Raw genomic sequence first — 8,600 nt, 5'->3', positions numbered from 1 at the left:
GTGCGAGAAGGGTGCACAAGGGTGTTGAGTGCCCATGGCAGGGGTGCCAGTATTCTTTTAAACTGCACTAATAGATATCAGCATGCACTGATTACATACTACTTGAAGAAACTGGTCCTGATTATCAATGGTGCGCCACCTGTCAAGCTCCATTCATTGCGTGTGGGCAAAATATAAACACGTACAATCATGTATGAACTTGTGCTGGATCTATATATACTTCACAGTACATGCATAATGCGCGTTCCAAAAAACGAAGCCTTGCTGCCCTTGCATATTGCATTTATTTATTAGGCAAATAAAACTTATAAACTTTTCTTCTGCCACACAACTTTTTCACCCGATGTGTAACATGTTCACGTATACGTACACTACACATGCAACACCTCAAATATTTATTATATTTTTTCAGTTTCACTTTATTGACAATTCTTTGCAACATACAATTACACTGGTTTCAGTTTAGTATACTACTTCAAGTACATAGAGACTACAAATCAAATACACGCCAATATATCCCTATAATTCTTTCAAGTATCTATATTCCCAATGGTGTCCAGTTTAATACTCCTTCATGTGCATAAACGGTTAGTAGGAATGAAATACAGGCAAATATATACCTATAATTCTTTCAAATATATACAATCACCATGATTTCACTATATACGCCTTCATGTACACAATCGTTCCCAAGAAGTGATGCACACAAAAATATATACGGATAGTGTTTTCAAATGTATACAATCACCGTAGTTTAAGCTTTGTATTCCTGGATGTATAACAATTGGTTACGAGAAATGATGTACATGCAAACATATACGGGTTTTCGCACATATAACTTTAGCGAACACTTAAAAAACCAATACAATGATCAGAAACAGAATAAGCTAAAAACGAACACAAAACTGAGAGACACAAAAAACAAAAGAGGTAATGCATAATTGTGGCTAATGACACAGCTGGGTCACTTTATGCCAAATGTCCTAGCCATTTTGGCAACCATCTCAAATGTATTCGAAAAACTGGTGCTGCATTGAAAATAGTGAACTTCTGGCATATTTAGGAGAAGAAAAATATTTGGTCACGTGGCTGCCTTCTGAACTTCCTGGTATGCCGTCTAGGTGTTGTATGTGAAAAATTTTATTTTATAAGCACCGCTCCTTCTTTCTATACGAAACTCGGTCTACGTGTTACGTAACAAGAGCTTAATTTAGGCGAGTTGGTTCATCGTGGTTGTGAGCTAGTCACAGCGCGACAACCAGGAAGAGACAGAAAGGACAGGAAAGAGCACCGACTGTCAACTGAATTTAATGAATGTGCTACGAGCGCTTTTATACGGAGTACAATAACCGTGCTCATGCGCGACAACACGTGTGACCACTACAAAATAATCTTAACTGAGAAAAGAATACTCCCTCTCGGAACGGATAAGTGAACGTGTAGTGATGCACTGATCATTGGTTTACCTGATAAAAATAATTCTACGATCGTTAAATTGGCATTAAGTAAACCTATTCTTGTGACGAATGGTGCAAGATTCACTATTTCTCTTGCTGTTTAGCACACACACTTTTGAAAGCTTGCAAGGGGTGGAAAACAACACGTTAATATCATATCTGCTGGCATTGTGAGACGTGTGATGTGGTATAACATGCACAGGTTTTGGTCATTGTTTTTTGTTGGTCCTGTCTTCTTTAACTTTACTTCCTGAAGGAGAATTTCGCAAACGGGTGTGATGATTCTGTTGGGATATCCAGCATCTTTTAGTCTTTTAATATGGTTTTTAAGCCTGACCTCACCCTTGTGCTAACATGACTTCTGAAGGGTGGCCTGAATACATGTGGCATCAATTCCTCTTTCTACCAATTTTGAATGCCCACTATCAAAAGGCAGAACATTCTTAGCACTCCTGGGCCGATAGCACCAGCCAATACCACAACAGCATCATCACACTTGTTTGTGAAACCCTCCTGCAGAAAGTAAAGTTAAAGGAAACAGGACCAAAAGAAAAAGAGAATGACCAATGACCTCTGCAGGTTACACGGTACTACGTACATAAGGTGTCTCACAATTTTAGGAAAAGAGCCAACAGATATGACATAGTTGTTTTCCACCCCTAGCAAGATTTCAAAAGTGGATGTACTTACAGCAACAGGAATAGTTAATCTTGCACCATTCGTCACTAGAACAGGTTTACTGAATGCCAATCCAATCTGTATGAGATACCGCTAACACGTGGAAAAGTAAATATAGGACAAACTGGGCAATGCTTCAATGATCAAGCAAGACAGCATGCTTTAAATGTTAAGAAGGGCTATAGTAGTCTCATGGCCGGACACCGTAAAGAATGTAAGTGTAGTCCTAGGTTTCATAAAACACGGTTTTTGAAAAAAAGCAAGCAGAAAAAATGAGATTTTAGAACTCTTTATCAGGAAGGCCAAAGATCAATGCATCAGTACACATTCACTTATCTTTTCCGAAAAAAAGCATTCTTTTCTCGGTTAAAATTATTTTGTCATGGTCACACATGTGTTGTTGCAGATGAGCCCTGTTGTGCTCAGTATAAAAACGCTCGTAGCACCTTCAGTAAAGTTCAGTTGACAGCGCTCTTTCCTGTCCTTTTTGCGATAAGATGTTTATTGTAGAAGGAATTTCATTTTCTTGCAATTTAGGTATATTTTTGAGTTTTCATTGTATCACAACATGGAGCAAATTGCATCTCAATACGGACAAAAATCACGATTTGTGAAATTCGTGATATTTTCTCGTATATTTCAGCAGCTTGAGAGGTCTAATGATATTTTTTCCTCAAAATATACTTTCTGTGGAGTTAGTATTCACTGCTCAGATATTCATAAAAAGTGCAATATTGCAATAAAAATGCAAGCATAAAACATTTTGGCTTTATTCTTGGAAGCGAATGTGGCAAAAAAATTGTACTAATATTATTGAGCTTCAAATACCTTACCGAAGCACATTTACTTAACAGGTAGACCGAATTTGCTTTAGAAAAAATGAGCGGTAGTTTTAAAACGAAATTTTCCACAAACAGCACACAGACGGCATTATACCAGAAAGTTATAAGCCAGCCACATGAACAAAACTTTTTTTCTTGCTGAAATATTCTAGCAGTTCACTGTTTTCAACGCAATAAGTCACCACATTTTTTTTTCAAATACATTTCAGATGGTCGCCAAAGTAACTGGGACGTTTGGCATGGAATGGTCCAGCTATATTTAAGTAAAATAACTTACACAAAAGCCATATTTGTTCATCTACCATGACCACACTAGAAAAAGCTGTTCAGGCATTGTGATACTAAAATTTTCAGCGTCGTACTGCCTGAAAAACTTCTTCGATAAACTCCAAACTCACGCCGAGAAAAAGCCGCTCTATCACGGTGGTTGTTAAAGGCCTTGCGGCCGTAGACAATGTTGAAAATAAAAAAATCAACTCATCAGGGCTGTCACTCCTTCTTCGTCATTACTGACACGGAAGATTTTTTGGTCATCCACGTGGAGGTTCAGGAACTAGGCTTGCTCAAGGCTGGGGCCGGGGTAGACTACGCAGGACGTCAGCGGCACCCTCTCATCCTGTAATAAGAGCAAATATGACTTCTCATAAAAGGATGTTCGTGCTGTTCTGGCAGCACCATATATGAAGAATGTGAAGTGTGTATCCTTTGAAATGGCGTGTAATTGACATTACACTGAACTCGAAGCATACAACCCATACATTCCAATAATTTCGTATGATAAAGATAAGAGTTTTCCAGCATACAGCAAATTCCCGAATTGAGGTAAAGTGTAAGACTACAGCTCAAAAATGGCACTTACGAAAGCCTGAACTCACCTAAGAATCAAATTCCTTCTAGGGTAGTGAGCCAGTGTGAAAAACAATTCTTAAAGTACAACGTTCAGAACATGTAGCATTAATCAAAACGCACGAGAAACTTACCTCTTCATGTACAAACAGTGAAGGCATCTCTGCTTTCTCTTTTACATGAGAACAAATGATCATGGGCGTGGCACTAGCGAAGAGGTCTGCAAAAGAAAGTAAAAGATTTACTGACTTTATTCACGCCTCTAACAATCTGAGGAATTGTGACAATTCAGCAATCAGTGCGATTCGGACTGCCTCTATAAGGGCATCAAAAATGAACCATTTTCTCGTTCTTTCTACCCTCACAAGAAACTCCGTCAATGGCATCTAATCCAAATTTGACGCTGTGCTTCCTATTTGCCTGCTTTCTAGACGTAGGGCTGCGAACATGTATTTTGTGCACCTAATCTAGCACAGAAATTCGTCATCTATAATTCAATCATCCTAATTCATTGTAATTTGATAAAAGATGTAATAGCTTGTCCAGTTTTTAAAGAGTTGCGGGCCTGCCATAGGCACTGCCTAGCACGTATGGAAGTATTTCTTTTTAAAAAAAATTCTTCAAAGCTTGCTTTCAAAAAAGCGTCTGGCATATTTCGACAATCGAGCCCATCCTCTGATGGCAATCAGGGGCACGCTATAACCGATTATTGACCACGGGATTTACAAACGTAACCCGTGCCTAAATACTCAGTTAAACACAATCAAGCAAGTAGGAGCGCTCGAACGACACCAACGCGCGCGGACGCCGTCTACGTTGCCGCACCCATGGCTTGTGCTAGAGCTACCGCACATAGCTCCCACAGTCACGTATACTCTCTCGATTCTGTTATAACACAGAACGTTATCGCAGATGAAAGCAAAGCACGAAAACAGCAAACAGAAACGAGGGAAAACAACGCACGGCGACGGCACAAAAACGCGCCTTTGGAAGTCTACTAGATCTTTGCCTGTTGCGGGTGACACGTGTCCTAAATATTTTAAAAGACCGAGGCGCACGTGCTAGGAGCATCGCGGCATATCAGCACCTCAAACTATACCGTCTTTAAACAAAAAAAGCCATTTCGTACAGTGCGCCTCTGTACATAATTTTTTTCTTTCTTTTTTTACGCTTACATCTACAGAAGCACGCTGCACATTAGAGTATTAATAGAAATGTTATTACGATGTAGCCTAAAGCGCATCTTGAAACAATATCAATCACTTTGAGCAGTGTAGAGACAATGTGCGTTCAGCAACGAATCGCACCCTTGTTAAGTGATCACATGACTCACTGTATGAGTGATGCAGGCACTTACACAACATCGCGCGTAGCAGTGTGAACTCGTTAAGTGACACGTTTAATCGGGCATCTGCAACAGGCCCGCGAACGCATGCTGTTGTAAATGGCTGGCAGCCTACTTCGGCAGAGCTGCTGCAGGCGCCCAGCTAGCGCTGTATGACTACTACCTACGAAAACAGTACACTCACCGTTAACAGGCCCACGTTGTCCGTGTCCACCGCTCCATGAATATTCCTTAATCCCAGCGTCACTTCGAACACGGTGTCATGCGTGACCACCATTGAAGATGCGCCTGTTCGCTAGAACTCACACAGCGACCAAGACCCCAGACCAACGCAACGCATTTGAAAGACCGATGAGACAGAGAGAGCAACGTTGAGAGAGAGAAGGAGGAGGCACTGGCGGCGGCGCCGCAGCTGTCCACGCAGGTGTTCGGTGACGCAACTATTCGCTTATCTACACCGCCGTTGTGGGGGCAACGCTGGCCGGGCTGAGCGGGGGGGGGGGAGCGGGAAGCCCTAAGACGGCGCCGAAAGGCAAACGCTATGGCGCATACGGCGGACGGAGGTTCGACGCGGAAGGCAATCGCATTGCGCTTCAAGAATGACTCCTTGTAAATGGCAACTCTCCTTCCAGCCAGCCGCACAGCGACGCAGGTTATTTACCAGCCTCGGGTTCTTTGAGCATTTTGACGGAATGCGATTGCAGTGGGCGAAAAATAGTGAAGCGAAACTTGCGGAAAACAAAGTGCACCATGGAATGGCCAGAAACAATAATTATTTCGTCCTCGGTGGCATTAGCGGGAGAGCATCGCTACAACTTTTAGATGCGGAAGCATCTTATACTCGCGCCTTGTAGTGCGCCGTCCGCGCCGTCCGCGCCGTCCGCACCGCTTCTCGAACATTCGACAGCTGACGCGCGCGCATGCGCCGTCGCGCCGTCGCCCATCATCTGTGCCGCGCGCTTCTCCTTCGAGAACATTCGACAGCTGACAGCGCATGCGCCGTCGCGCCGTCGCCTTCTGTGCCGCACGCGCGCTTCTCCTTCGAGAACATTCAACAGCTGACAGTGCATGCGCCGTCGAGCTGTATATATACTCAAGGTCGGCGCTCGCTCGCTCAGTTGCCGCTCGTCGGTTGGTTTGTACGGCGCGTCGACGTCCAAGGTCGCGGTGAAATGAATTCCAACGAATCCACAAACACAATGATCGACGTCCCTTCGACCAGCGCCGTCCTTTCGCATACGTGTGTACGTGTTCACTCATTTAACACCCCCTCCTACAACGACGTTAACCAATTTAGCCATCGACCCAAGTAAGTCGCAATTTAACACCCCATTTCACAACCACGTTAACCAATTTAGCCATCGACCCAAGTAAGTCGCACTTTAACACCCCGTTAACCAATTATATGCTCCGCATCCTCCTCAGTGTTCCCCCGAGGGAAGCTGCGGGCAATTTTTTTACAGAGGAATTTCTTTTCGCATTGTCTGTGTCTGGCCATTCCGCGTATGGTGCCGCAAACACTGAACGCGTAGTCGAAGCTGGAACAAATTAATACATAGTCGCGGATGTTTAGAAGGCTTGTCACGCACCACGAAATGTGCCGAGGTTGGTATAACAAACTTCTTGCTGACCACATGATCAGCACATAATTCCATATGGTTGCCCAATGAGCTAGCTAAGCACCTGTAGCAAAGGCAGGGCACGTTCTTGTTAAATGTTGTTAATATAAACGATGGTTGTGCAAAAGTGCAGTGACAGCTTTCCGTGTGAATTGGTCATAACCCACGTTTTCGAGCGTAGAAGCGCCTCAGTGGACCTAATCAGCTACCACAGCAAGTTCGTAAGCAACGATGGGGTACGAAAATGTGCAGCTGTTTTCCATGTACTGAATAGTCCGTGTACAGTACGTTGACCACCGCCATTCCTTAAGCCACCTCCCATATAGACTCCCACTCTGAACAGGTTTGGGACCTTAAACACTAAGAAGCAGTGCCCCCACCGCACACACACACACACACACACACACACACACACACACACACACACACGAAATTCGAGGGCGCACGGGCTGATACACAAGCATACTTATTCACAGGCGCACACACATACACGTATACACACATACGGCCACACACCACACGCGCGACCGTAAACGCACGCATGCATGGGCGTAGACATGTGCACAGGCACGCTTAACACAAGCACGGACTCGCACATACACGCACACACACACATGCACAGGTGTACACACAATCGCGCTCACATGCGAACACATGCGCAGGCTCACGCACACACACCCACACTCGGGCGAACATTGTGTTTCTGTATATAATCTATAGCAAACATGTAGCTTATAACCAACGCTAAGGTGAGATTTCGTAACGTGGATTGCAGTTAATTGCCATTATAGATGAAACGCGATTTGCTTCTGCTGGCATTCTGCTGCATTCGGAGAGCACCTTGACACATTCTAAGTCTAGGCCGTCATTTAACGCAAGGTTCACATATTCGTGCGGTAGCTACGCTGCTCGGCCGCCAATCCGGAGGTCGCGGGTTCGATGCCGGCCGTGGCAGTCGAATTAAGATGGAGGCGAAAAGGTAGAAGCCTGTGCACTGTGCGATATCAGCGCCCATTAAAGAACACCAAATGGTCAAAATCTCTAGAGCTTTCCACTACGGCATAATCATATTAAGATTTTTGAGACGTAAAATCCCAAATAATATAATTATGTGTTCTTCTTATGCTGCATATTCCATCTGATGAATTGTCACCTACACCCTTCTCCTGCACAAAAGCACACTTAGAGCCTATTTTAAGGTGCTATTGAGGCAAGCACCCAAACAAAGGGGTGCTTTCTTTTTCAACCGACAATTTATGGGTGTTAAAGGGTGTTGCAAATGGTGCTTTCTCGTAAACGCACCCTTTTCACACCCTTTTCGGTGTAAAAGTTTTTACTGTGTGGGATCTGCCTTTTTTCAGTACAAGCTTGATACGAGCTACCAACGTGCATTATTAGGAAAAACAGGTTAGCGGTATGCGTAGTGGCACAGCCGCGAAGCCCACAGGCCGTGGTAGATGGTGGTTGCTGCTTTATAGGCTGCGTATACGATGTTGAATTTGATGATCTACTCTATGAATAGACGCGGTGCCGATCGTCCTGAAGCTTCGCGGCAGGCAGAAGGCGAACGCCGGGTTCACTTCTGTTGGCAGCAGGCACGAAGTTTCCAGAAGTGGTAGTCAAGGCTGCCAAAAGAGCATACAGGAGCACGTCGGCGATGATGCGAGCAAAAACCTGTTAGTGTTGTGCGTAGTGGCAGAGCCACGAAGCCCACCAGAGACCACGGCTGTTTCAGATTCGAAAAAGTAGCGCAAAAATTTCGCTTCATTCTCATTTCAAATGTCCACGTGAACCGCGCGTTTTGTGCAGTACA

At 44.1% G+C, this 8,600-nt stretch overlaps 1 long non-coding RNA gene across 1 annotated transcript; it reads right to left on the bottom strand.

Annotated features, from left to right (window-relative positions):
- Positions 1–3,387: 3,387 nt before the first annotated feature.
- LOC142784874 (uncharacterized) lies at positions 3,388–5,566 on the bottom strand. Its single transcript, XR_012888754.1, has 3 exons — positions 5,353–5,566; positions 3,958–4,043; positions 3,388–3,593 (listed from the first exon to the last, which is right to left on the bottom strand). It is a non-coding gene; the product is annotated as an uncharacterized LOC142784874 (long non-coding RNA).
- Between the last annotated feature and the right edge of the window lie 3,034 nt (positions 5,567–8,600).

The sequence above is a fragment of the Rhipicephalus microplus genome, chromosome 2 (assembly GCF_043290135.1).
Source record: "Rhipicephalus microplus isolate Deutch F79 chromosome 2, USDA_Rmic, whole genome shotgun sequence".
Taxonomy (NCBI): domain Eukaryota; kingdom Metazoa; phylum Arthropoda; class Arachnida; order Ixodida; family Ixodidae; genus Rhipicephalus; species Rhipicephalus microplus.
Note: the sequence above shows the minus strand (reverse complement) of the source record. Positions and strands in the feature narration are given on the sequence as shown.